The sequence below is a fragment of the Rhinolophus sinicus genome, chromosome 4 (assembly GCF_057876585.1).
Source record: "Rhinolophus sinicus isolate RSI-liver-muscle chromosome 4, RSI-T2T, whole genome shotgun sequence".
Taxonomy (NCBI): Eukaryota; Metazoa; Chordata; class Mammalia; order Chiroptera; family Rhinolophidae; genus Rhinolophus; species Rhinolophus sinicus.
In genome coordinates this window covers 86,884,982-86,910,394 of record NC_142504.1, presented here as the reverse complement: position 1 = coordinate 86,910,394, position 25,413 = coordinate 86,884,982, and the positions used below count along the sequence as shown (strand labels likewise).

Below are 25,413 nucleotides of genomic sequence, written 5' to 3'. Positions count from 1 at the left end.
ATAGCATTTTTGAGTGAATCTGGAACTTTTACTGTGCAGATCTGAGTTTGGTGTGTCACTGCATTGAATCATGCTAAGGTGGCAGCAGTTTTACTGACCATTGTTTTTGTACAATCTGTGCAAATGTCAACATGATGAAACAGACTAACATTTTAGAATTATTAGGAAAACAAATTTGAGCTCATGGGCTACTTGAAAGGTTGAGATTTTAAAAAAGAGCTCTTTCCCTTCGGTGTGCCACTAAAGATCCTGGTGACACCATGGGCTGCCACCCCACCTGATTTTACGGGTATTGCAAGAACAAGCCTTACCCAAAGTCTTGCTTTTGGCTGAGGTTCCCCTGATGCTAAGATTCACATCTTTGTCCTGGGGCAGAAGAAGGCAAGAGTGGATGCGTTCCCACTCTGTGGCCACATGGTGTCAGAAGAACATGAGCAGCTCTGTTCCAAAACCCTGCCGGCTGCCCACATTTGTGCCAAAAAGCACATGGTGAAAAGATGGTTTTCACATCCAAGTGCATTTTCACCCTTCCATGCCATCCACATCAACAAGATTTTGTCTTGTATGGGGGCTGACAGACACCAAACAAGTATGCGGGGTTCCTTTGGAAAGCCCCAGGGTCCAAGTGGCCAGGGTCCACTTTGACCAAGCCATCATGTCCCTCTGCACCAACCTGCAGAACAAGGAGCGTGCGAATGAGGCTCTATGCAGGGCCAAGTTCAGGTTCCCTGGCCACCAGAAGATCCACACCTCCAAGAAGTTGAGCTGTACTACATTTAATACAGATGAGTTTGAAGGCATGGTGACTAAAAAGGTGCTCATCCCAGATGGCTGTGGGGTCAAATACATCTCTAATTGAGGCCCTCTGGACAAATGGTGGGCCCTCCATTCATGACAGTCTTGGCGCTGTCCCCTCCTTACACCCACCAATGAATTTTACTTCTTGTTAAAAAAAAAAAAGGAATATTACAGATATATTTGAAACTCTGTCTCCTCCAATCTAAAACTTATCTGCCATCCTTCTTTTCTAGAGGTGACTGTTATCCTCAAGTGGATATGCATTCTTATCCTTGTGCTTGTATACTTTTAACTACACATACACATACTGACCATTAATCTGTACCATTTAAGGTCATTTCAAACATTATCTAAATTATACCTATTTATGATATAATATTAAATTATACCTATTTATGATATAATAAATATTACACAATGTACTTATTTCCTGTCAACAAATATGTTTTAAGGTTTACCCATATTGGTATATGTAGATATACTTCATTTACTTTAAAGCTTGTACAATCATTCCATTGTATAAATATTCTAATTTATAACTATGTATAAGTAAAAATATATGTAATATTTATCTAGTTCCATTCACCTATCAATATACACTGTGCAGTTTCCAAGTTTTTGGTATTACCAACAATGCTGGATTTAACACCCACAATACACATTTCCTCTTGTACAGATGTGAGAATTTCTTACAGATATTCATTTGAAAGAAGTCCTGAGCTATGCTGGTAGGTTACAAAAAATAATGTAATATAAGATAATAAGCTTAACCTACATTATCGATATTATAAATCTATATATTTATTGGTTGGCTACATTATGGAGTAAGCGTTTGTGGTTTTAGTCTTTCTTCCTTTCTCTCTCTTCCTCCCTCCCTCCCTCTATTTCTCTCTCTCTCTCTCTCTCTCTCTCTCTCTCTCTCTCTCTCTCTCTCTCTTTCATAGGCTTTACAGCGAAGAGAGTACTGCACTTGACTAAGGCAGCCTAATGGGCATCTCACACATTATGCTCAGAAAGATACACAAGATGTTTTTCTAATAAGATCAACTGGAACATGGATTCTTCTGGACAACTTCCCCGACCTCATCCCTCCGAGGAGTCAGGACACTCCAACCAGTTCCTTGAAAGCAACTGTGGATCGCTAGAGATAAAGTCCCTAGGAGTGCCTTCTTATTTTTCATAAAGAAAATTTTCATCAGATTTTTTTGGTCTTCATTTGTTACTTTCATTCTAGGTTTTCTCAAGGCCATCAGCCTAGCTTCTGTACAGATTGCCTTGATTTCGGCACCAGAGACATCATCTCTAGCCGTGATCAAGTCCACCAGCATCATCTTGTTTGTGTGATTCTGAAAGATGCACTTCTTAGTCTTTTTGTCTGGCTAGGGAACTCGATCTTCCTGGGAACCAATCAGGTGGCTATTTGTGATATTACGTCTATGAGAAAAAAATATTTCAAATTTTAAATAAAACAAAATCAAAGGACAATGTTTTGGACTACAATGTGCTTTTAAGTTGAGAACTGCTTTTCTTTTTAATTTCTCACCTGAGAACTTAGTAATAATATAATAAGGACTAACCTTTAGAAATAATGTTTACATGTGGCACATTCATGTCTAAAAACCTGTACTCAGCAAAGTAAGTGCAAAGAGAATCCCATTTTCTTGCATGTAGAGAAACAAAGAAAGAAGATGGAACTATTTTTCACTAGAGCCTATAATCATTGTTCCACTTTCTAAGGAACAGAGGGTAAACTAAAAATGTTGGATAATGGAGATTTATTATCATGACTTAGAGGAAAGAAGTTACTCTCCCATAAATTCTAGGTAATTTGTCTTTTTCAAGCTATCTAGTAATGAATTTCTATTTGTTTACAGATTGGGTAGGAAAACCTTTTTTTGCAAATGGCCAGGGCAACTTGCATCTTTTATCTGTCTTCATTTATCTGAAGCTGTGTGCATCTGGAATTTTAATTTCTTTTTTGACCCCAAAGCAGATAGGTAAGTATTGAATTCTATACCTGATGACTAAGAAGGCATAACCATTTCAAATGGCTAATTTCATTTAGTCACAGGTGAACTATTTCTGCCTATGTCAAGAAAGACCTAAGTAGAAATGTCAGTATATGGGGAAAACATGAACTGCTGAATTGGATGTGATCTAATAAAACAAACAAACAAAAAATAACCGCTTCCTAAAAACAGAATATTCTTGTTAAAAATTCTCATACACTAGAGGGAAAAGACTTTTCATGCTCATGTTTTCCTAAGCAGAAAAGTGGTAAATTATTACCGCTTACCACTTATATTGTCTGTGGTTTATTTATTCTTCATAAAAAATACGTACTGCCTATGGGAGCTTTTGAGAGGCAATCAATTCTTATAGTACACAATTCAGAAACTCCTAACACTTAAATTAGAGTAATTAGCTGTAGTACCTTTCAAAAAAAGCTGGTTTATTAGTTTCTAATAAATGATCTAAAACTATACCATCATCTCAAAGCTGTTTATGATTTCATTCTGCAAGATTCATTTAAAAGGAAGAGATAAAAGCCTGCGTAATTTTAAAAATATGAACATTGGGAAAGTAAATGTAACTTTTTGAAGATTACTGATGATTGGAATAAAAAACTCACAGGATGAAGTCAAAAGATGTAAGTAAAAATTTAACTTTTTTTTACATTTGTTACACTACGTAGTCATGAAGTTTATTCCTGATTGCATACAGACATTTTTCTGCTGGATTGTATCATATTTTTATATAGAAAAGAACCAATGAAATAAAAAGAGTACTATGTAAATAAGATCAAGCTTTTCTCTATGCTATTAAAATTTATATACAAATATCAAGATATTATAGGTTCATAAGCAAGAACATAGAATGGCAGGGCATACAAAAACAGAAGTGTCTCTTAGTGCCACAAACTTCCTCCAGGCCCTCCAAACTCTTCCTCCCCATAGGCTAGAAATTAAAAAAAAGAAAAGAAAAATGATTGATAACTATTAAAAGTACACGAAAACAGCTATGTAAATTATAAAATATAAATCATGGTTTTGTTTTCTAGTAACGTAAAAGCCTGCAATATCTATTAATAGAAAACAAAATCATAGAAAAGATATGACTGCCTTTCATCAACTCCTGGAAATGCTCAGAAAAGTCTGGCAAACAGTAAATGCTGTAAAAGATTTTGCTGTTTTTACCTATGTGTTTAAATACAGTATATGCTTTATTTAAAAAAAAACCAAAAAAAAACCAAAACACTACCCTTTTCAAGAAAGATACAGAGTGCTAGCAAAAGGAAGGGAGATGATTGAGGTAAGGAAGAAGATCTTTGATTACATGGGATATCAGTGGCCATGACAGTGGCCTAGCTCAGGAATCAGTCACTGCCAATCACCAGGGTGAATTGAGCTAATCTGGACATAGATGTCTCACTCACAGGAATCTAGGTTTGTTTTAGGAACTAGAAAAAATGTCCGGTATAATTCCATTTTCTAGGCCTTATTTCTGGTCTGCCTCTCCATGAGTTTTACTGAATAGGTCCCTCTAAGAGGAAGCTTTCAGTTTTCCAGGGCTAGACCTACCAATTTTGGTCCAATATTCAGGTTTAACCTTTGGAGGCTCAAATGTATCTTGTATCTGTCTTGTTCACAGGCATAAGTCACATTCTCCATATCAGTTCTATCAAAACTAAATGAAATACTTTTATTTTCCTACCTGTCTTCTCATTTTTCTTCTTACATAGTTGATAATTTGGGGGGAAAGCTAAAGGATGAAATTTACCAAGCTCTCTCAGACCCTAAGTTATATTCTTCTCTATTCTTTCATTAAAACATTAAAAGAACAAGGAAGCATAATTTCTAGACAGAGGTTTTCCTCAAGAAATTTACAAACATTGTGTGTTATTCCTTTTATTGCTAGAGAAGGGCACCAAGATTTTACTATACTTAAGAACAACAGACAAAAGTCATACTTTACCAATCCCAATGGATTCCCATGAGAGAGAGGTATGCCGTTACTTATACTGTAAGAGTTAGAACTTCAAGCATATAAAGGGAAGTATGAACCTAACCTTTATTTGAAGTGATTATCTACCCAGATTGAGTAAGTACATTCTTTAGGCATAGGTATGAATACTTCATATGCCTGGTAGATCCAACAATTAAATTACACGCTTACATCAGGGAGATGGCAATAAAGAGGGCATGCTCGGGTGTGAGACCTAGGGAGGTAAGACATAACTTTTCTTGAAGAAATCAGAAGTAGTTTCTTCTTCTTATATACTGAGAAGAACAGATAAGATGGTTTAATTAACACCAGTTGAGAATAGTCTGGTAACAGATGGAGGACAGACTTGTGGATCTGATTTCTTATGGGTTTTTTTTTTCCAATTCCTCATGTGTAAATTCTTCCTCTCTTTAAGGATCTCATGTTTTACTTCTTTGCTGAAACTTTCTGTCCACCAGGCAAGGAAGAGGACCTATTTCTGTCTCAGCCATCACAGGTCTTCACCCATGTCAATTTTTCTTAGGACTCACATTACTTTCTTTCTTGGATTAATGTAAGGAACTATTTATGAAACTGCTAATGCATGGTGTTTGAGGGGGCCCAGCACAGGGTAGCTATCTCTTTTCTATCTCAGTTTTGAACAAAATTAGAAATTAAAATCTAGTAGACGGGAATCAAATTGCTCCTTAATTACTGATAAAGCAAAAATGTACTTTCCAGTGCCCTGTCACCCACAATGCTGCCCCTGTAAAATTTATGGTATAAAGGAAGACTCCATTCTGTGCTTCTTGTAGGCAGCTGACTTCCAAGTGGAAGGGAAAGAAAGGAAATGGGCGTTGAATACCCACTTCCTCTCTCCGTCATGCAACTTATTTCAATTCTGTGGGAAAAGTTTGAGAAGAGGCAAGAGATGAGTAGTATTTAGTGATAGTCCTTCCTCATGGAAACCACATGAGGTCTATATAAATATTTACCTAACGCTGCTTAGTGTTTTGGTTCCTTAACACTTTGGACTTCATCTTTAAGCTTCTGGTCCCCCAGAAGTGTGTCTATCCCCCTTGGGAAAGGTGATCAGCAGTCTATCGAGAAGCTCTGCTCCTGTCTTCCTATGGCTGCTTCCCATACATCACAGCTTTATGGGCTCCCCAGGGATGGTGCTGGGTGAATATTTTGTATCAGAAGAAGAGTCAGATATACACCTAAACAGTTCATTACTTTAAAAGATTCCAAGACCACTGTGTATTCAAGAGTGAAATCTCACTTCCTGTTCTAGTCCCATCTCAAATTATGTCCAACTGCGTTGTGCCCTTGGAAAGTTGGAACTCTTCAATAGCAGCATATGGGCTGAAGTTCACTAGAATGGGTACAGTTCCTTCTGGGCTCTGATGTGCCTCACTGTTAGTATCAGGTCACACAAAATTATTACAACACTGACCTTCACTCACATATTGCCAATGCCGAATGAAGTGGTCTCAGGCAAATATTACCAGATCCATTACTTTATACTGGCAAAGCAGAGACACAATGATACCTGACAGAAGGAGGGTAGACAGGGAAAACCTTGATCTCTGCTTCTCCAGAATCCCAGTCAGTCTAAGCCAGTTGTCTGGAGTTCATAACCTGCAAACAAATAATTGGGAGAAATCTTTTTTGCATGAGAGAGTCACTATATCTGGGGAATGAAAGTTTACCTGTGCCCATTGTCTGCTATCATCCTGAGTGGCATTTGAGACATGGCGACTTCTTTCAATTTAAAAAATTTACAATTCTGGTTGTCCCAGTCAGGGGTTTATTTTGAGGTATATTTTTAATGTATCACGTTCAGAACTATTTCATTTCCATTTCTCCTTTGAACCCCAGGGATGTGTTCTGAGAAGACATCTCCAGACTTTTGCAAAAGATATTTTTGGTCCTGTGCCTTTGCCATGTGCTTCTAAAACTTTATGAATGTTTCAGGCCTTGCCTGAAATAGCGAGAGCAGTTAGAAGTCTATTTAATTATCAAGTGAGAGATGATGGTGGCATGGATCCAGGTAGCAGTAGTGGAAGTGGGTGAGAGGACCAGAATATTTTGAAGATAGAGCAGCCATGGTTTGATAATAGATTGCCTGTGTGATGTGGAAAAAAAGGGAACAGAAATTCTTTTTTTTTTTTTTTTTTTGGCCTCATCTCTGCAAGAATAGAGTTACTACTAAGAAGAAGTATTACCTGAAACCTACCCAAGAATGCTGTCAGTATTTTAAGCTCTGTCCTCCTTGTCTTATTCCTTAGATCTGTCCAGCGATTTTACAATCACGTGGTGTATCTGTTCTTATCATTAAAGTTTGTCCCAATTGCTTACACTATGGCTTCTCTAGTTTGGTCCTTACCTGTACAGTTTTTAGAGAGTCTTGATATGGGCTCACTCTATCCCAGGGAGGTCCTAACTGTTTTCTACCATGGGCCCTTTTGTGAGGTCTGGTGTAGCCTAGGGATTTCTTCTCAGAATAATGCTTTTAAATGCATAGAATAACCTACATAGGATTATAAAGGGGACCAATAATATTAAAATCAGTTATCAAGAAATGTTTAAAATGTGTGTCATAGTTATGTACGTGCTTCCTGATCAACGCATTAAATAAAAAGATCTAACATTGAATCCAATAACTAATTTCAAAGTAATGATAAACGTAAGTGATATTTTAAGATCCTAGCAAAAGGATAATGTGATAAGAAGATATATGTGATTTATATTGGTGACCAAGTCCAGGCACTACAAATCTACTGTGGCTTATTATCTACAGTCACCATTGAAGGAAATGCTAAATTTTGGTTCTCCAAGTGATATTAGTTAGTAAAAATGAAATGTATTTTTGTCCTCATTCAAATTCATGGAAATCCTTTGAGGATGAAAGAGCTGACCTGACCATCTGTTGTACAATAGAAACTGTTTGAACTCTGGAGTAAAGTGAACCCAGTATGAAGGAAGGGAAAGTAGTTTTCCCCTCTAACACCTATTAAAAGCAAGGCATTACACTAAGTTTTTAACTTACATCATCCCATTTAATTGTCAAAACAATGCTGTATGTTAAATATTATTTTCATTTCGTAGATAGGGAATTTGAGACATTAAGAGGCAGAGTGATTTGCTCAAGTTCCTATGACTATGAGTTTCCAACCTAGGATATAGATCCAGGTTGCTCCCACCCTAAAAGACATACACTTTCATCTAGAAATTACTATCACCTCTGAGCATTTGGATAGAAATCATATATTACTTCCACAAAACTGTAAACTCCTTCATGCCATGATTACGTTGAAGTCATATCAGCATCTCCCACTGGCTTTGCAGTGTTTCACACCTTGCTTTAAGCCTATTATATTTTGATTTGTAATATTAGCATAACTGAATAGCTTTTGAACACAAAATAAATGTCAAAACATTTTTTAAATGCTTCTCTTCTGGCCATGTTTACAGAAAAGCCAGTTGATGGGGTGACTATAGGGAATTTAATCTCTGGTAAGATCATGGATAAACTTATCCTGTATTAGCTACTGAATAATATTGTGAAGCAAAAGCCTTTCTGGAATGCTCCCTCATGCCAGTGCTTGTATTCTTGGTTATGACTTATATACAGAAGCTACACAGGGAGCAGCATCCAAATCTCTACATTAATTATAATCGTACCAAAAATAAACAATGAAAACACAACTAACTCTTCAGTTGTCCTGCTTACATAGTTTACTAAATAAAACAAAATCAAACACAGGCTTAGAAATTTCTTTAACTGAGAGAAGTAATGGTTGTTAACACTAAATCTTCCTTTTTTTCCATTAAAGGCCTGTAGCATATTAATTGCATCATCATCCCGTTTATTGATTTTAATGCCTTGCAGTTTGCTAAAAATGAAATTCTTTCTAGTTACTTTAGGATTCCTTGAAATTTAATACATACAGTGATTTGGGGACAGAGAGGTTCCACTGGCCACTTTTAATTAAAAAATACAATATAATGAAAAATAACACTCTAGGTTCACCAAATTACTTTTTGTTCAGCGGGGGAAAAAATCCAGATAAATCAGACTTTCTTGCATTTACTTTACTAATGAGGAAGTACAAGCCAAGCAAAATAAATCTCTTTTTGCTGAAATGGCAATTTGTTAGTGCTGGAAGTTTTATTTCTTATTGATTAGGTAATAGAGATAAAGAGATGCATTACTCTTGAGTGCTCTGACTTGAAGAATGCTAACATGAGACAACTTTAGAGAGATTTTGAGTAATTCTAGGAGTCCACCTAGTGCGATTTTGCTCTTGCTGTTTGTTTTTTACTACAGTCTTCAAAATGAGAAGCAAGTACAATACAAATACTGAGTTTTTCAATTTATTTAAAAAAAATTCAGCACTAGAAAATACACTGAAAAGTACTTTTTGTTCTAATAATTTAAATTCCTCAAGCTTCATTCTTGGGTTTGTTCCCCAAAGGCACAGCACATTAGATTATTGAAAAGGGTCTGGAATCTTAAAGACTTGAAAACAGTAAGATTTTCAGGTATATCCCTGTGTAAGCAGCAGTCCCCAGACTCTGAAGTAATATTTACTCAGACAATGTGGGAACGATTCCTGAACTATTTCTTATGTGACATTTTGAGGAACATCTTTCCATTTTTTGCTATTTACGCGAGAGAGACCAAAAGGTATTAGTCGTTCTTATTTTTATTGTGCTGCTATGTGGTTCAATGGCTTGACACCAAGCTATCTTCGGCGTTCTTTGAAGAGTTCTGACTCCACTCAGTGGTTTGATGGGACATTAGTGAGGCCAAATTAACTAGTCCTTTTATATTTGTTTTCCAGTGGGATCCCATTATGTTACTGTGGGAAATAGGCAAAGCCATCTGTGGGTTTCAGGGGTTACCAGCCGAGGCAGCGGACCTCAGCCTTTTTGATTAAAAAACCTGATGCTATCAATTTATCTGAGCATCCTCAGGCTGGGGGATGGGGGTGACGTTGGGGGTGGGGGCAGCCAGAGCCTTCAAACTGGGCAAGGGTTCTAGCTTAGGCAGATATTAGCTTTTTTATCTGCATGATGGTACTTACGCTTGTTCAGCCTTATTTTCTTCCCACGTGACATGGGGAGAGTAAGACGAACACTATGAGGGTAACACTATGGGTCTGTGGTGAAGAAAAGTGATAATAGGTGACAGCCACCTGACTGAATGCCAGCATAAGGGAGCAGTGTGGTAGCATGGCCCAATATACAGTGACCTAAAATGGACTTTTATTTTAGAAAGATAATCTGAAAAACAGAGTATAGTGAAGGCTGGAGGTGGGGGGAAATCCTAGCAGCAGAATTTTCTGCTAAACTCTGAAAGTCTAGGACAATAACCTAACCACCACCACCACCCCCCCCCCAAAAAAAAAAGGCAAATGCTACTTTGCTTATTTGTGCCAAGGTAACTACAATATTTAGGTCTACTACATGTGATATTGATATTGTCAACCATTTAAAAAAAAGACCATTCACACAAATTATATGGGGAAATAATAGTGTTAGTGATTTTCTAAAGTAGGTTCTACCCACAATTACATTGTCATTCAGTCTGTTTGTGGAGAGAAACAAGGATTGTGTTTCACTGGACAGTTAAATGAATGGTGCTTTTCTCAAGAGTCTAAAGGGCCCTTGGATGTTACTGTCATGGGCACTTTATGTAAGTGTGACAAAGCAAATGATACGTTAGAAAAAAGTGAAGATAAAAAGATCCCCTGGAACTGGGTAACTGGTATACATTTTGTATCACTTTATTTTCCAGGTGCATCTGTTTCATATCCCCTCTCTCTCAGCTACAGTCACAGACCAACAAATCCATTTTTTTTTCTCCAGTCAGAGTTAACCGTATCAGTTATCATGTCCTAAGGGCAACCAGCCCATGTCTCCCTTGATCTGTGTAAAATCATGAGGCAAAGTGTTCTTTCTGGATGTAATTGAAAAGTTTGTCTCGATCATCATCTAACCTTTAGCATTGAGCTCATCAGCACCTTTCTCTCGTATTTGGGTATGGTTAGAAGCACACCCTATCCATAGGCACTGTTTTTCATATGTTGTGTAGGGACCACCTGCTTCAGAATCATTTGAGCTGCTTGTTGAAAATTCTGATTCTGGAGTTCAATTCGGACCTTTCGAGTCACTTCGGGTGAGTTCTAGGAATCTGTATTGGGTCCAACGTTGGTAGTAATGGCGATGGGAAGTCTAGGATCCTTCCCTCCCTCTACTGCCAAGAGGAGCTCTGAAACTCCTTGGGACTCCACTGTGTGCTGGGTGTGGGTTTTTTGAGGGAAGAGCACAGTTTGTCTCACTCTCTTAAGACACATCTCCCGTGTGTCACGTGCAGTAAATAGGCCCAGTTGTCCATCCTCACTCATTAAACAGAAAAATCGGAAAACACAGCTGGGCCCTAGAAAGAGGAAGGAGGGAATCGCTAGGCTCACAACTGGACAAACGCAGTTCACAAGGTGGCGAAATTAGACAGAGTTGAGGAATCCAAACTTTGAGGGAGTCATACAAATAAGCATTTGTTAGAGAAGTGATTTTCAAACTTTTGATCTCAGTATCCCTTTACATTCTTTAAAATGACTAATTATCCCCAAAAGCTTTTGTTTATGTTTAATCTATCAATGTTTAAGGTATTGGAAATGAAAGCTAAGGAACATTATAATTAATCAAAAAAATAAAATCATTAGAAGTTAACATAATTAGCATATCTTTATTTGAAAAACTATATTGTTTCAAAATAAAATCAATAGTGAGAAGAGATGTTATTTTATACTTTTATAAATATTGTTACTATCTGGCTTAATATAAGACAGTTCTTATATCTGTTTTTGCAATTGATTTGTTGTAATATGTGTTTTTTGTGTGTGTGATGTATATGAAGAAAATGTGGCCTCATATAGACATGTAGTTCAAAAGGGAGAGATGTTTTAATAGCCATTTCAGACCGCTCCTTTGGTATGATACCAAAAGTTAACCAGGGGTAGTTTTTAAAACTTGGTTGTAATATGTCAAACCATATCAACGAACTCTTTGTGCTCTGCTATATTAAAACCCATTAAAATCTTGAGTGGATGTTTCACCCATGTGTGATTTTGTAACTTAACACATTGATATTGGGAAAATACTACTTCATCTTAGTATACAGAGTTTTCAAATATTGACACATTTTATTTTACAATAAGAAAAAAATGCTGTATTCATTTCTTAGGACTGCTGTAACAAAATATCACAAACTGGGTGACTTAAAAAAATGAATATTTATTGTCTCACAGGTCTGGAGCCTTGAAGTCAGAAATCAAGGTGTCAACAGGGCCACCCTCCCTCTGGAACCTGTGGTAGACTCCTTCCTCGCCTCTTTCTACCTCTGGGGTTTGCCAGCAATCTTTGGGTTCCTTGCCTTGTAAATGCTTCACTCCAATCCTACATCTTCACGTGACATTCTCCCTGTGTATCTTCACATTTTCTTCCTTCTGTGCATGTGTCATACAGGGTGTCATGCGGGGTCTCTAGTCCCACTCCCCACATAAGAACGCAGGATATGGTGAGGCCAAAAAGGAACAACCACGGATATGAAGAAATGAAGGAGCCATTTATAGGGGAGTCATACCACTATAGTCTCGTTGGCGGCTGCGTTGGAGACATAGGAAGCAGGAGCCACACGATATGCAACCCGCCGTCCACTTGTCTCTGCCAACCAACCTCACTTGGTAACTGCAATCCGCCTCTCTGCAATCCGCAATCCACACTCCGCCACACCACGCCACACCATGCCACGCCGTACCACGTCACCACACCTTGCTAGCTTAGCCACAAGTTATATCAGTGGCTAATGGCTAATCAGTAGCAGCCGACGGCCAACTAGTCACAGCTAATGACCATCTACTACCTGAGCCAGCACCTTTCTATATGAGGCCGAGAGCCTGGAAACTGCTCTCTGGGACTCTGTCCCCACAGCATGTCTGTGCCCAAATCCCCCCCCACCCACCCCTTTTATAAAGACACTGGTCATATTGGATTACAAAATACCCTAATGACCTCATTTTAACTTGATTATTTCTGTAAAGACCTTATTTCCAAATAAGGCCTCAATCTGAGGTACTAGAATTTAGGATTTCAACATATCTTTTTCTAAGGGACACAATTCAAGCCATAACAATTGTAATCACTAACATTACCACTGAACTCATTCCACAAAGTCTGTAATTATTATGAAGTGGTCAAGCTCACAGTGGTGGATACAAGTTTTCCAAAATTCTAATTTTTGCTTGGCAGGTCATATTCTGTCATTGGCACCAAATACTATCAGTTGTTTTCCTTGAAGTGACAGGCTCACTTGTTCATTTTTGAGAAAATATCTGCCAAATACTTAAGTTTCAATAGCCACAATTTGCCAGTTGTTCTTTCAAATAAAAATGGTGCTCCATTAAAAAAGGACCCAGTTCACCTTGCAACTCAATCACTTTTCCCTGTGACATCTTTAATGAGTCAGGCTCCTGGTTAAAAACCTGTGTGTGATCTTTCAGGCCTGACCAGGGGCCATTATAAGCGCTTTACCTTGCAGGCCTCACAGGGGAAAGCTACCCTCACTACACCACACTTGGCGCTCAGCCAGTGCATTGCAATCTCTGAACAGTTATAGTCAAAGACAGCATCCCCTCCCCCGCCCTGGTCTTTTATACTCTTTGCATAATATTTCCTCTCCCAGCGTAGGCACCTTCATTTCTAGATCTCTTTATCTGAAGCTTTGGGCAGAGGTCTTCCTCAGATGCCAATGCTTATGGGGAAGTAAGGGAAACGCTTGCAGCCATTTTTCCCCACTCTGATTCAGTACCAGTACTTTTCTACTCCAAGCTGGACCCCAAACCCTACCCCCTGACCTCAGAGCCCATAAAAGAGTTGGAGACTTTTGTTTGGTGTTCTCTTAACAGTGAGACGATCTCCATGTCTGTGCTGATCCGCCTGACCCACGACTGGTGTGCCTTTCCATGGGGAAAACAGCATTTTTTTCCTAACCATCGCAGTAAGTGATCGTGGGGACAGAGCCAGGAGTGCAGTTTCCAGGCTCTCGGCCTCACGTGGAAAGGTGCTGGCTCAGGCCATCAACTGTGATTGGATGGCCATCGGCTGTGGTTAGTTGGCCGTCAGCTGTAACCAGTGAGCCATAGACCACTAATATAACTGCCATGGCTTTGCTAGCAGCAAATGGGAGCTAGCAAGAAGATGGTGGCTGAGCTAGCAAGCATGGAATGTGGCGGAGTGTGGATTGCAGATTCTGTGGCTCCTGCTTCCTGTGTCTCCAACCCAGCCACCAGTGAGAATATGGTAGTATGACTCCCCTATCTATGGCTCCATGGGTGTTCCTTTTTGGCCTCACCGTATCCTGCGTTCTTATGTGGGGAGCGGGAGCTGAGACCCCGCCGGACGCCCCGCGTGACAGTGATTAACTCTTTTAATTCTGGCTTGTTGTTTCAGTGGGCCACTCTGACATATGTCAGCTCAGTTCTTTATCTCCCAGCTCAGCTGAGCTCTTGACACTCAAAGGGCATTTTTTTTTTTCAATAACTATCACACTTTGGAGTGTAGCAAAAGTACTTTATGTGTACCTCTCAGTCACACAGAATATTAAAAAGCCATGTACTCATGGATTGAGTTTAATAATATTTTAACATATTTTACTACACAATCAAAGACATTCATAAGTGAACCTGGCCTTTCTTTTCTTCATTGTAAGTGCATGGCAGTGAAGAATTTAGTGACTTCTGGTACATTAGCTGCCACTGCCTTTTTTTGTTCAGGGCGCCAGTAGTTTTACCAACCATTGCTTCTGTATATTCAGTACAACTATCAGTACAATGAAAAGCAAGCAACATTTTAGTATTATTATGAAAATAGTTTTGACCTTGAAGTTCCCCCAGAATGGTTTCAGGGCCATCCCCCCACCACACACACACACACACACACACACACACACACACACACACACCGATCTCTGTACCACACTTTGAGAACTACCGTGTGCATATATTCTCTGAGCTAGATTTACTCCCCTCATAGTTACCTAACAGGATGGTGTTACAGAAACTGATGGCAGAGGTGGGTAGGGCGGGTTCAGGATTTGGGAATTCATGATCTCAGCTATTCTTTCATCTCTAATACCTGGTAGTTTGTCGCACTGAATATGTAAGTGCTATTCAAATTCAACTGCAAAAGCTAGGCATACTCAAGAGCACGGAATAAAATCCCCAAAGCAAGAGAAGGTCTGACATGGGTTTGTTTTCCTTGGGCCAAAGTCAAAACAAGAGAAGGTATATTTTCTTTTTCTTGTGGACCAAGTTCCATGTAGAGAGAGCACAGCACCTGTCCCAGAAGGGATACTCTAACAATTATATCACACTGGCAAGGTTAGGGATGCTGGTTTTCCCAGAGACCACTGCACATTCTTACGGAGATGTCAAATTGCAGCTGAGTGTATCCACTACAAAATTGTTGGGAACCTGTGATGACAGTAATAGTGATCCACACTGAATGAACAATAAATACAGAGTTGACAAAGAAAGGGGAGGGAGTTTGGGTCTTGTATTAATATTTGTAAAACAGAAATACAATCATTCCACTTTCTTGTTTACAATCTTCCAGGAGTGTTTAAGGTGATAATTATACTCAGCTGAGCACACAAAACAAAGCCCTTAGCCGAACACTCCATTCCTGATTACCTTTCCAATTTCATCTCTTTTGAGTTCCTGCCCTGGCTTCACATGTGCCAGACACCCAAAGCAGAACAAGTCGCATTCCCTCGCATTCCTTTGTCATTACCTACCCTGTCCTGCCTGTGATGGCTTTCTTCTACCTCCCCTGACTTCATCAATTGGCCAAACTCTAAGCCATCCTTCAGGACTCAGCTGATGCCCATTGAAAGTCTTTCTGGTACCAGACATTTTAATTTTGTAGACACTTTGACATTCCAGTTGCTTGTGACCCTGGAGTGTTTTCAAACAACAACAACCAATTCTCTGATTCTTCAGATACCAACTGGGTATCCTACAATTAAATTCTGTTCCAACGCTAACTACCTGGAGTCAGCATCAGGTCCCACAAGTTAAAGGACTGAGCCCCACAGACTGCTCCCACTTCAGCCATTGATGCAAGTCCTGGGCCACCCATCCTTCTGACTGACTGACTATAAATTGGGGGTTTCCATGACCACCTCCTTAGTTTCGATAAATTGCTACAATAGCTCACAGAACCTTGGAAGGCACTTTACTTAAATTTCCTGGTTTGTTATAGAGGACACAAATGAACAGCCAGATGAAGAGGTCTGGAAGGGTTCTTGAACACAGGAGCTTCTTTTTCCGTAGAGATGGGGTGGGCCATCATCCCTACATGTAGATATGTTCTCCAACTCTGAGACTCTCTGAATCCCATAGTTTAGTACTTTTTATGGGGGTTTCATTACATACTTATGATTGAGTAAATTGTTGGCCATTGCTGATTAACTTCAGTCTATTTCCCCTCCCTAGAGGTTGGGGCTGAAAGTTTCAAGATTGTAATCAAGGCTTGGTCTTTCTGGCCATTAGTCCCATCCTAAAGCTACTGAGGGGCCTACCAAGAGTCACCTCATTCAAAGAAAAGATACTTTTATCACCTTCATTACTCAAAAAATTCCAAGGGTTTGAGGAACTCTATGCCAAGAACCAGGAACAAAGACCAAATACCGTTCTATGATACCAAAGACCCTGAAAACCAAAACATTATAACTCGTATCATTCACTCAATTCATTCCCATGTTTCAATATCTCAGACCAGGCTCAGGGGTGAGGTGACATTTAGACATGGGATGAAGCTCAAGGATATGATGAAGGTATCTATGGCATACCTGGTTTGATAATTGTGAAAAGGTGAAAATTAAATTAAAAATTTTAGTCTATGAAAGGTTTATAGTCTTTAATAGCTGCATCTAGCCTTCCTGCTTTATAACCTAATCTCACAGGCTGGTTTACTAATCATAATATGTATCCTGGGCATGCTTCAGTCATGGCACTTACCGCAGTGTACCTGAATTATTTACTTATTTATTACCCTGGGTTTTAAGTAGGAAGTCTTTCCTTTCAGTCTGCCTCTAGTATAGGAATAATTCACATTCCCTACTTTACCCTATCCTCTGCGCCATATGTAAATCTATCGTAGTACCTTTGATGTATTATGGTGATTACTTACATGTTTCAAAATTTGGTTGTTAGACCATAATCCAGCTGATGATTTGGACCACTATTTATTGGTCTGATGTTCCCAGTGATTGACAGTTTGTCAACTTTTATTCAATGTTGGAATACATAAATTGAGTGTCTGCTTCTCTAATGTCATTACCTCCGACTTGTCTTTTCCTGTCACATACTCTAGTAACTCCCTACACATATGTTTTATATCTGCATTCCTGTACCACAATTCCCATCTTGGTATGTTGGACACATAGACTGCTACCTTCCCAAACTCTCTAATAACTTTGCGCTTCTTGCTTGCCTCGAAACTGACCCCTAATATCATCCCATTATTCATTCAGCTTAATTAATGTATATATATGTGTTACTTGCCTACTACGAGACCTGTACCAGAGGTCCACTAAAAAGGAATTTTCTGCATTGATCTCTGCTGATCTCTGATAGACCCACAGTAGCTCCAGTAGTGAAGGCCATGGAGAAGCTGAACTGTTGGATGGCACTACTGAAACCTGAAGTAACTCATAGTTGAATCTTCCTGGTGCATCCAGAGACTATTCTATGTAAAATTATATCATTTTCCTTGTCTCTCTAATGGTAGTAAAGATTAACACCAAATTAAAAAATATCCAAAGGTAATATAACAGCCACAGTGTATGTTTGACAAAGAATTGGATGGTTTGTACAAAATCATCATTGCTTTTCATCATATGAAAGTTAATTATAAAGTCAAAGGTAGCATAACATTAATGGGTCATTTTCTCTTAAGTGAGGCTTGCTCAGTTCTTTTGTTGCTTCAGTATTTAGTTATTGCATCTGCTACATTCCAGATGTTATTCTAGCAATCAAGCACTTTTTTGCCCTCCAGTTCACAGTGTGGTTAGCTAAATGTACATATATAAAAAACACATTGTAGTATATTATGCAATAATTGCCACAATATTTACTCACATATTCATTCAGAATATATTGTTTGAACCTCTACTATGTGCCAGATACTGTTATGATATTAATGAACCATTACTTTTGTACTTTGAAGTTATGTGGTTTTAAAATATTTGTTATCATCTCTGTTAAATCTCATTAATTTTTATTATTAGCTTCAAAAATAATTAAGAATTTGTTGAATTGGTGAAATCTTGATAAATAAATAATAATGAGTTTCAAAGATTGGCAATATTTCATTAAGAAAAATTTTAACTCTTTATATATTCTGTAACAGAGAAAATGGTCTCATTAAATAATTATTCAATTCTGTTATCTAAAAGGGGACCATAGTAGCATTGTCTGTAAGTCCTAGAAAAAGAAACTTATTTTAGTTTTAAGTGGGTCCTTTGAAATGTGAAAAAAAGTAGTTTAGTTGCTTAAATGTGGTATTATTGCAATTGACTTCAGATGAGTTAGCTAGTTTGGCATTAGGAGAAATGTTTATGTTACTTAATTTACCAACGAGGATTATAATTTGCCATGCTCCTAGCATGAGTGTATTTCAGTGGTACAAACAGAATTAAAGATGACTTCAAATCAGATGGGGAAGATAGTGCATGAGTATGGCTATCAACTGGTATTTCCTGACAGAACAAAATAAAAAGGAGCTTGAGTATCTTTTTGATGTATATGCTTATTTCTTGCATCAAAGGAGAGTTCTAGTAGGAAAATAATGGCTATTTTTTCTCCCAGTGAGAAAGGATAGCTTTAAAGAAGTGAAAATTGGCTCCTTAACTCAGAATAAAAGAGAATCACCTTTGCTTGAAATATCCAGAGGCTCCGAACTGGAAACCTGGAAGCTCTAGTGCCAGCATTTTCTGGTGAAAGTGGAAGCACTAAGCCTGAAAGCGAGGGGAGACATCTAATGGCATTCCTCATTACAAAGAAAGCATAGTAAGTCACACATTGTGTAGAATGTTTATTTTTAATTAAATATATTATTAGAAAATAAAAACTACTCTCAAGTCCTAAGCCCTAAGATTTGTGAGAATACTAGATTCGGGAAAATAATTTCCCAGAAATGTAAGAAAATAAAACATTACTTCTAAGGAGATAAGTGGTGCTCTGGAACACACTGGTTTTAAGCAGGAGTTTTTCATCTGAGGTCCAATATTTCGTTTTATTATAAACAATAGCTTTACTCACTAAAATGATCATTTTTATGATTTTTAATAATTTTCATAATTATTATGATGAATAATTATGATCACAAATAATTTTGTGATCAAAAGGGAAAAACAGTTTTACAGTTTTCTTTAATCATTTTGACCTACTTGATTTCAGAAACTAGAGAATAGAGTTGTTTTTTAATGCTTTTGGATTTAGGCATGATATTCATTTCCGCCTTTTTAACTGTTCCAATTCTATTGCCTCTGAGTATATTAACTGCAAAGATTACAAACAAATTATCATAACTAATAAATGCTTCTATAGGCAACGTAAGAGAAAAAACTATATTTCTATGGGAACGTAGTTCATAGTGATCATGCTAATTAGTATTCTGACCAAAATTGTGGTTTCCTTGGGTAGGCATATATTTTGCAACAGAGGAAAATAGAAATTTTGGAGGTCTTTGAACTAACCCATTATTTCATTGTTCATAGCCATCATAATAGCTTATATAGTTTTCTTTTTCCATTTATTTGTATCAGGATTCAAGTAAGTCATATTTTGTGTTTGACTGTCATGCTTCTATAAATTTGCTCATAGTCTGGATAGTGCAGATTGTATCCTAGCGCAATTGTTTAACATGTTCTAAATTTTCTGTAAATTAAACTTAGCTCTAGAGGTTTGATTGGATTTAGGTTTGATTGCCTTGGCAAGATGGTGAATTCTATCAGTAGGCACTCAATGTCTGGATATTTCTCTTTTGGTGATGTCAGTGACCCACTGATACTAGTGCCTAAATTCAATTGGGGGTTTAGAAAATGATGACATATGAAACCATCAAACTGTCTGTTTTTCTGGTCATTTTTTATTTGGGATACTTTTATGAAGATTTGTTCTCTTCATCTCTTACTTGGTTTTACCCAGTTGTATAGTTCATACAGGAAACAGGATAAATGCTTGGTATATTCTCTTTATCTACCAATATTGAAAATAGTAACTTGATTCTTCATCGTGGTCCAAAAGTGACCAATTCGATTATTTTTTTAACTACCCTTACAAACTCATGAACTTAACTGTACTTGGTTATACAATCCACAGTAATCTTTAACATTTTGAAGCTAAACATAGTCTATTTTTGGCCAGTTTGTATCTCTTTAAGCTGATGCCGAAGTCCTATTGACATGACCTTAGTAGTCATTGATAGCTCCCTTACTATCTGATATGGCAAGATGTTTTGGATTTATTTCATACATTGTGTGCTGCAGAACTGGCATTAGCCATTTTTCTAAGTATATCTGTTTCCTTTTAGTGGGAAATGTATTTAGAGACCATAATCTGGGTGCTAAGGATGCTTATTGCTACTAGGTCCATTGTAGTTTTTAAGGTTTTTTTGGTTTTGTTTTGTTTTTTCCAGAGGATAAACTGAGGAAATATATACCCCCAAAATATATAATATATGAGTTAAATAGATTAATATAAACACATATGTATAGATTATCATGAATTCTATTGATACATCTAATTCAAATTTAGGATTATAGTGGTTTTGTTTTTGTTATTCTTGTTTATGAGGGTTTTTTTTGTTTTGTTTTGTTTTTGCCTAAGATCTATTTGCACTTTGTTTTGACCTTCCTTCCCCCACAATAAGAATAAATAATCCTGGTTTACAACCACACCAGGAATATAATTAGAATATTGTGTAATTACTCAGTTTATTCTGCAATCCACATATAACTGTTTCAGAATAACAATACCAACCTGCCAACTACCAATACTACTGTCAATATATGATTAATGAAAAGAGTTTAAGATTTATTTTTCTTTTAACAGTTTTCTTAATCCTCAAATTATATCCCAAAAGGCAGTGAAATTACTGTTTTAATGTCACATAGAGCAGTTCTTTTCTATGTGCCACGAATTAGATACACATTTAATTTTAATTTATTTTATTTTCTGTTTTTTAAAAATCTTTAAATTTTTTATTTTATCTTATAATGACCAAATTTAATCCTTACATTTTTTTTCAGGTGAGGGGCAAGTTAAAGAAAGAAATCAGGGGTAAAGAAAATCTAGGCTCAGTGAAGTCTAGTAAATCATCCAAGTCAAATAGCTAGAATTTGAGCCTACATTTCTGTAGAACCCCAATGTTTTAATACCATACTACCATAATGACTTTGAATAAATTTCACGTTAGTCTAAATGAACTATCAAGTTATAATTAGTAAGTTAGTTTCTGATTTTGAGTATAGTTTTTGCTGAATGTTTAAGTAAAGAAAAAGTGAATTTTTGCTTGCACTCTAGTGACAATATTTTTGTAAAATTATGCAGTTTGTGATAAATTTATTGTTTTAATTTTGGATATATAGCAGACATGTTTTCTAAGAACATGTCTTTATCATCAATCAGTTTCTTTATCTATAAAGTGGTGCCAGCATTTATTCATTAACTTATTTAGCAATTGTTTATTGAGTTTCCACAAAGTGTGATCAAGAAATATGGTGAATGTTTAAATTTTAAAAAATGTATTACAGTAAAAGACACATTGCCATTAATCCCTGTCAAAATACTCCCCCTCACTTTGAACACACCATCCTATCATTCTTGCCATTTTCTGAAACAGTTCTGGAAGTCCTCTTTTGTGAATGCCTTTGGTTGCGCTGTTGTGGCTGCCTCCATGTCCTGAGTTGATTCAAAACACTTACCTTTCATGGTCATTTTGACTTTGGGGAAGAGCTAGAAATCACTTGATGCCAGATCCAGTGAATGAGGTGGATGAGGAAACACTGTAATGTTTTTATTTGACAGAAATTGTCCTACCAGAAGTGATGTATGACTCAGAGCGTTGTCATGATAGAGGATGATTTATAGCACACTTTAAAACACACCTGCTCTCAACTATACCTCACATCTGACTGACTGTACTGAACAAGTTGAAATTTGTCACACATTGCTCCTAAGGTTCGACACGTCACTTCCCATATGGAATATCCCTGTGTTTCTGTTGGATGGTACTGGGCAGCAGCATTCACCATATTTGTTGATCACACATCGTACTGTGCTAGATAACATGCTAGTTATTGATACAGAACAATAAATAAGATACTTTCCATGCTCAAGGAGATTACACACTAAGTGAGAAGACAGAACTGTAAATAAGCAATTGTAATATAGTACAATAAATGTCATACTAGGGGTATGTGCTAGGTGCCATAGGTACATGTAGGAAAGGCAAGGCATGACACCTTGTAGTATAAAACAAGTATAGCTAGGGGGGTAAAGGTGAGGGCTGTCAAGAAGGCTTCACTTACTTGAATGCTGAAGGAACAGTTAAAATTAACCAGGTTGGAGGATGAGAGGAGTGAAATATTTTCCATGTAAAAGAATACAGATGGTTAATATTTTGAAATATTATGTAATATGTGTTTTTGTCTCTGTGACTCTTTTTTCCCTGAAGCCTTTCCAATATTCAGATCAGATTTCAAAATAACAAAAATCTTCATGTATTAATGTTTTTTTTAAAATTAATGTTAAATGAGTTTTGCTAACTTTTTAGGATCAAAGTTGGATTATTTTAAAGAAAAGCATAACGTTCTATTTTATTTTTAAGATATGTAGAAGGAAGAAAAAAGCAGCATTTATTTATAAAGCACAAAATAAAGTAAGATTAGTGAATTATTCAGCTAATTTCATTATTTCAGGCCAGGCTGGACAGACTGCAGTGATAAAATTTACTCTATAATGCCATATCATTCATGGTGTCATTGCATAAGAAAGACATATTTGCTATCTTCTTTACATTCTGTACATTTTCTATTTTCTTATGAAAATTCTTAGTGAAAGTGTAAAATCGTAATTATTTGTTGTCCTAAGTATGTAAGTGTCTCAGTTATTTATTAAACCTATGTTCATATGCTTTAGTGTATATAAATTTAAAATTGTAGACTCTCAAGGAGAGACTATAAAATGGACTATAACATGTTATTTTTCAGATATTTTGAATTAATGTAAATATATATATATATATATATTCTTAATAAAAAGACTAAGATTTATTACCTAGGCAAGGGAGAAAAAGACCTAAGTAAAATAAAGAATCATTTTTTAATTTTTTTACTTTGAGTTTCATTATGTATTTTTTGATAAGTCTATATCAGACAGTATCTTAAAAGCAATTCCGAATTGCAAGAGGCAAGAACTTGAGAAGGAGAAATGCTTTGGAATGTTAAGGACTTTTCTTTGCATGTCAAATACAAAGCCTGGCTGAATCAAGGCATTGAGCCCCGTATCTTAAATCACAGAGAAGAGAAAAAACTTGTAAGGACAAAAAGTTGTTTTCCATTATTCAGAGAGCAGATTAAGATCCTACTGAATTGAAGTGGCATCTAACAAACATTGATAAGCATAGAAAGAACACTTAGATCAGTGTGGACTTCTGATACCATCTTCTGGCCTCTTCTTCAAAGGGAGAACCTTGGAAAAGGAGGGGCAGTAGAAGTCCTACATAGATTTGGAGATCTGAATTCTGGGGAGAGGCAATATTGTAGCCTTCCCTAATCCCAGTGGAGTAGAGGTGGTGAGGAAGACAGATGGAGTGCTTCTTCAAGTCTTTTGGCTCCCATGGAAAATAATGGAGATCAAAAAGTTCCATTGTGCCAAGGTAGGGTGCAGAAGATAACTGAGAACTAAGAACCGCTGTGCCTCTCAGAGGTTTCCCCTCTGAGCTCAGAGAATTAGTAATAAGAGATGAGATAAAGGCTGAATCAGCAGGAAAGACCATTCAGTGCTAGCCTCCAATCCAATGACCACCATTATCTGTCCATGGAGAGAAAACAGATGTTCTTAGAGTCGTTAGAGTCATCAGCAGAGCAGGCTGAGGGCAATCACTAAGACAAGTAGTGACAGTCCTCCCATCAGCAGAGGCTAGCAATAGAAGATGACACTGTGACCAGATGTCCCTTTCCAAATATGAGGAGGGCATCTATCACTCTGGTGACAAGAAAAAGAGAAAGGCGATGGCTGAGAATTCTAGAAATGTTCTTAAACCTGAAGTCTCCTTCAATGTCCTTTCCTTAAACATAGGTACTTATTAGGGTTCTGACCCAGCCCTTTTGTCTCCTCATTTATAAACTTTTCCTGGGTGATCACATTCAGGCCCATCCTGCACTTTCATCATTCTTGCACTAATGATATCAATTCTCTCTCTTTAGACCAGATATCTCCTTTTATATTTCAGACCTATGTATAACTTTGACCTATCCAAAAGGAAACTCATTTTTGCCTCTAATCTGTTCCTTATTTCAGTAAATTACACCTCTTTACATGTAGGTATCAAGATTTCTTGCATGATTTCCTTTTATTCCATTATCAGCCATCAATTACTACTCCTAACACTATTGAATCCCCCAACTCTTGTCCATTCCCTTTGCCACTACCTCAGTTCAGGCCAGATCTAAGGTCATGTCTCATCTGCAATATTAAACAGTGTAATTATTTTTCTTGTCTTAATCCTTGTATTTTCCCAATATCATCTAAACCACAGTCAGAGTGATATTTTGCAAATTTGATTCTGATTAAGTTGGTTGTGAGTTAAGCATTCTCCATTAATAACTCTGATTGCTATCAAGGCAAAATTTAAACTCTTTAGCTTGATAAACAAGTCTTTGTGTGACATGGTCACAATAAACTTTCTATTCTTATTTTACTATTTACTGTCTTAAACTATAACCTCCAAGTATATTGAATATCTTTTAGTTCCAGAATCCTTTGGCTTTCTCCACATGATACTTAAATTACCTGAAGCATTTACCTAACTACCCTTCCCCACATCCACAAATTAGTGCTGTAGATTCCCATCTCTGAGTATTGTTTGATGTCTCCCATGGGATGGATTCTGGGAATATATATATAGTTTTTCCTAAATAATAGAAAGCAGAAAAAAAGAATTAGTTCTTGTCTTGGTTAATGGCACCACCAACCTCCTGAAGCCAAATCAGGGACTAAGTTCTTCTCTTCCTTTCTCCCTTTATATTGAGTTCATCATGAAGTTGTATTAATTCTATCTCCCAAACATTCCCTTTTGATCCCACTCTAATTGTTCCAATTCATATCTTCACCATCATAGCCATTCAACAGTTCCCTTTGTTTCTAGTTTTGCTCTTCAAGCTACCAAAAATGGAAATTTACTATTATTGGTATACTATTTAAAATTTTCCTTTCACTAGCTGTCCATTATCTATAGTCTACATGCATGACATCAAGGAAGAAGACCCTCCCA

General features: G+C 37.1%; 1 pseudogene; it reads left to right on the top strand.

Annotated features, from left to right (window-relative positions):
• Nucleotides 1-284: 284 nt before the first annotated feature.
• Nucleotides 285-895, top strand: LOC109452096 (large ribosomal subunit protein uL16-like; annotated as a pseudogene).
• Nucleotides 896-25,413: the final 24,518 nt, after the last annotated feature.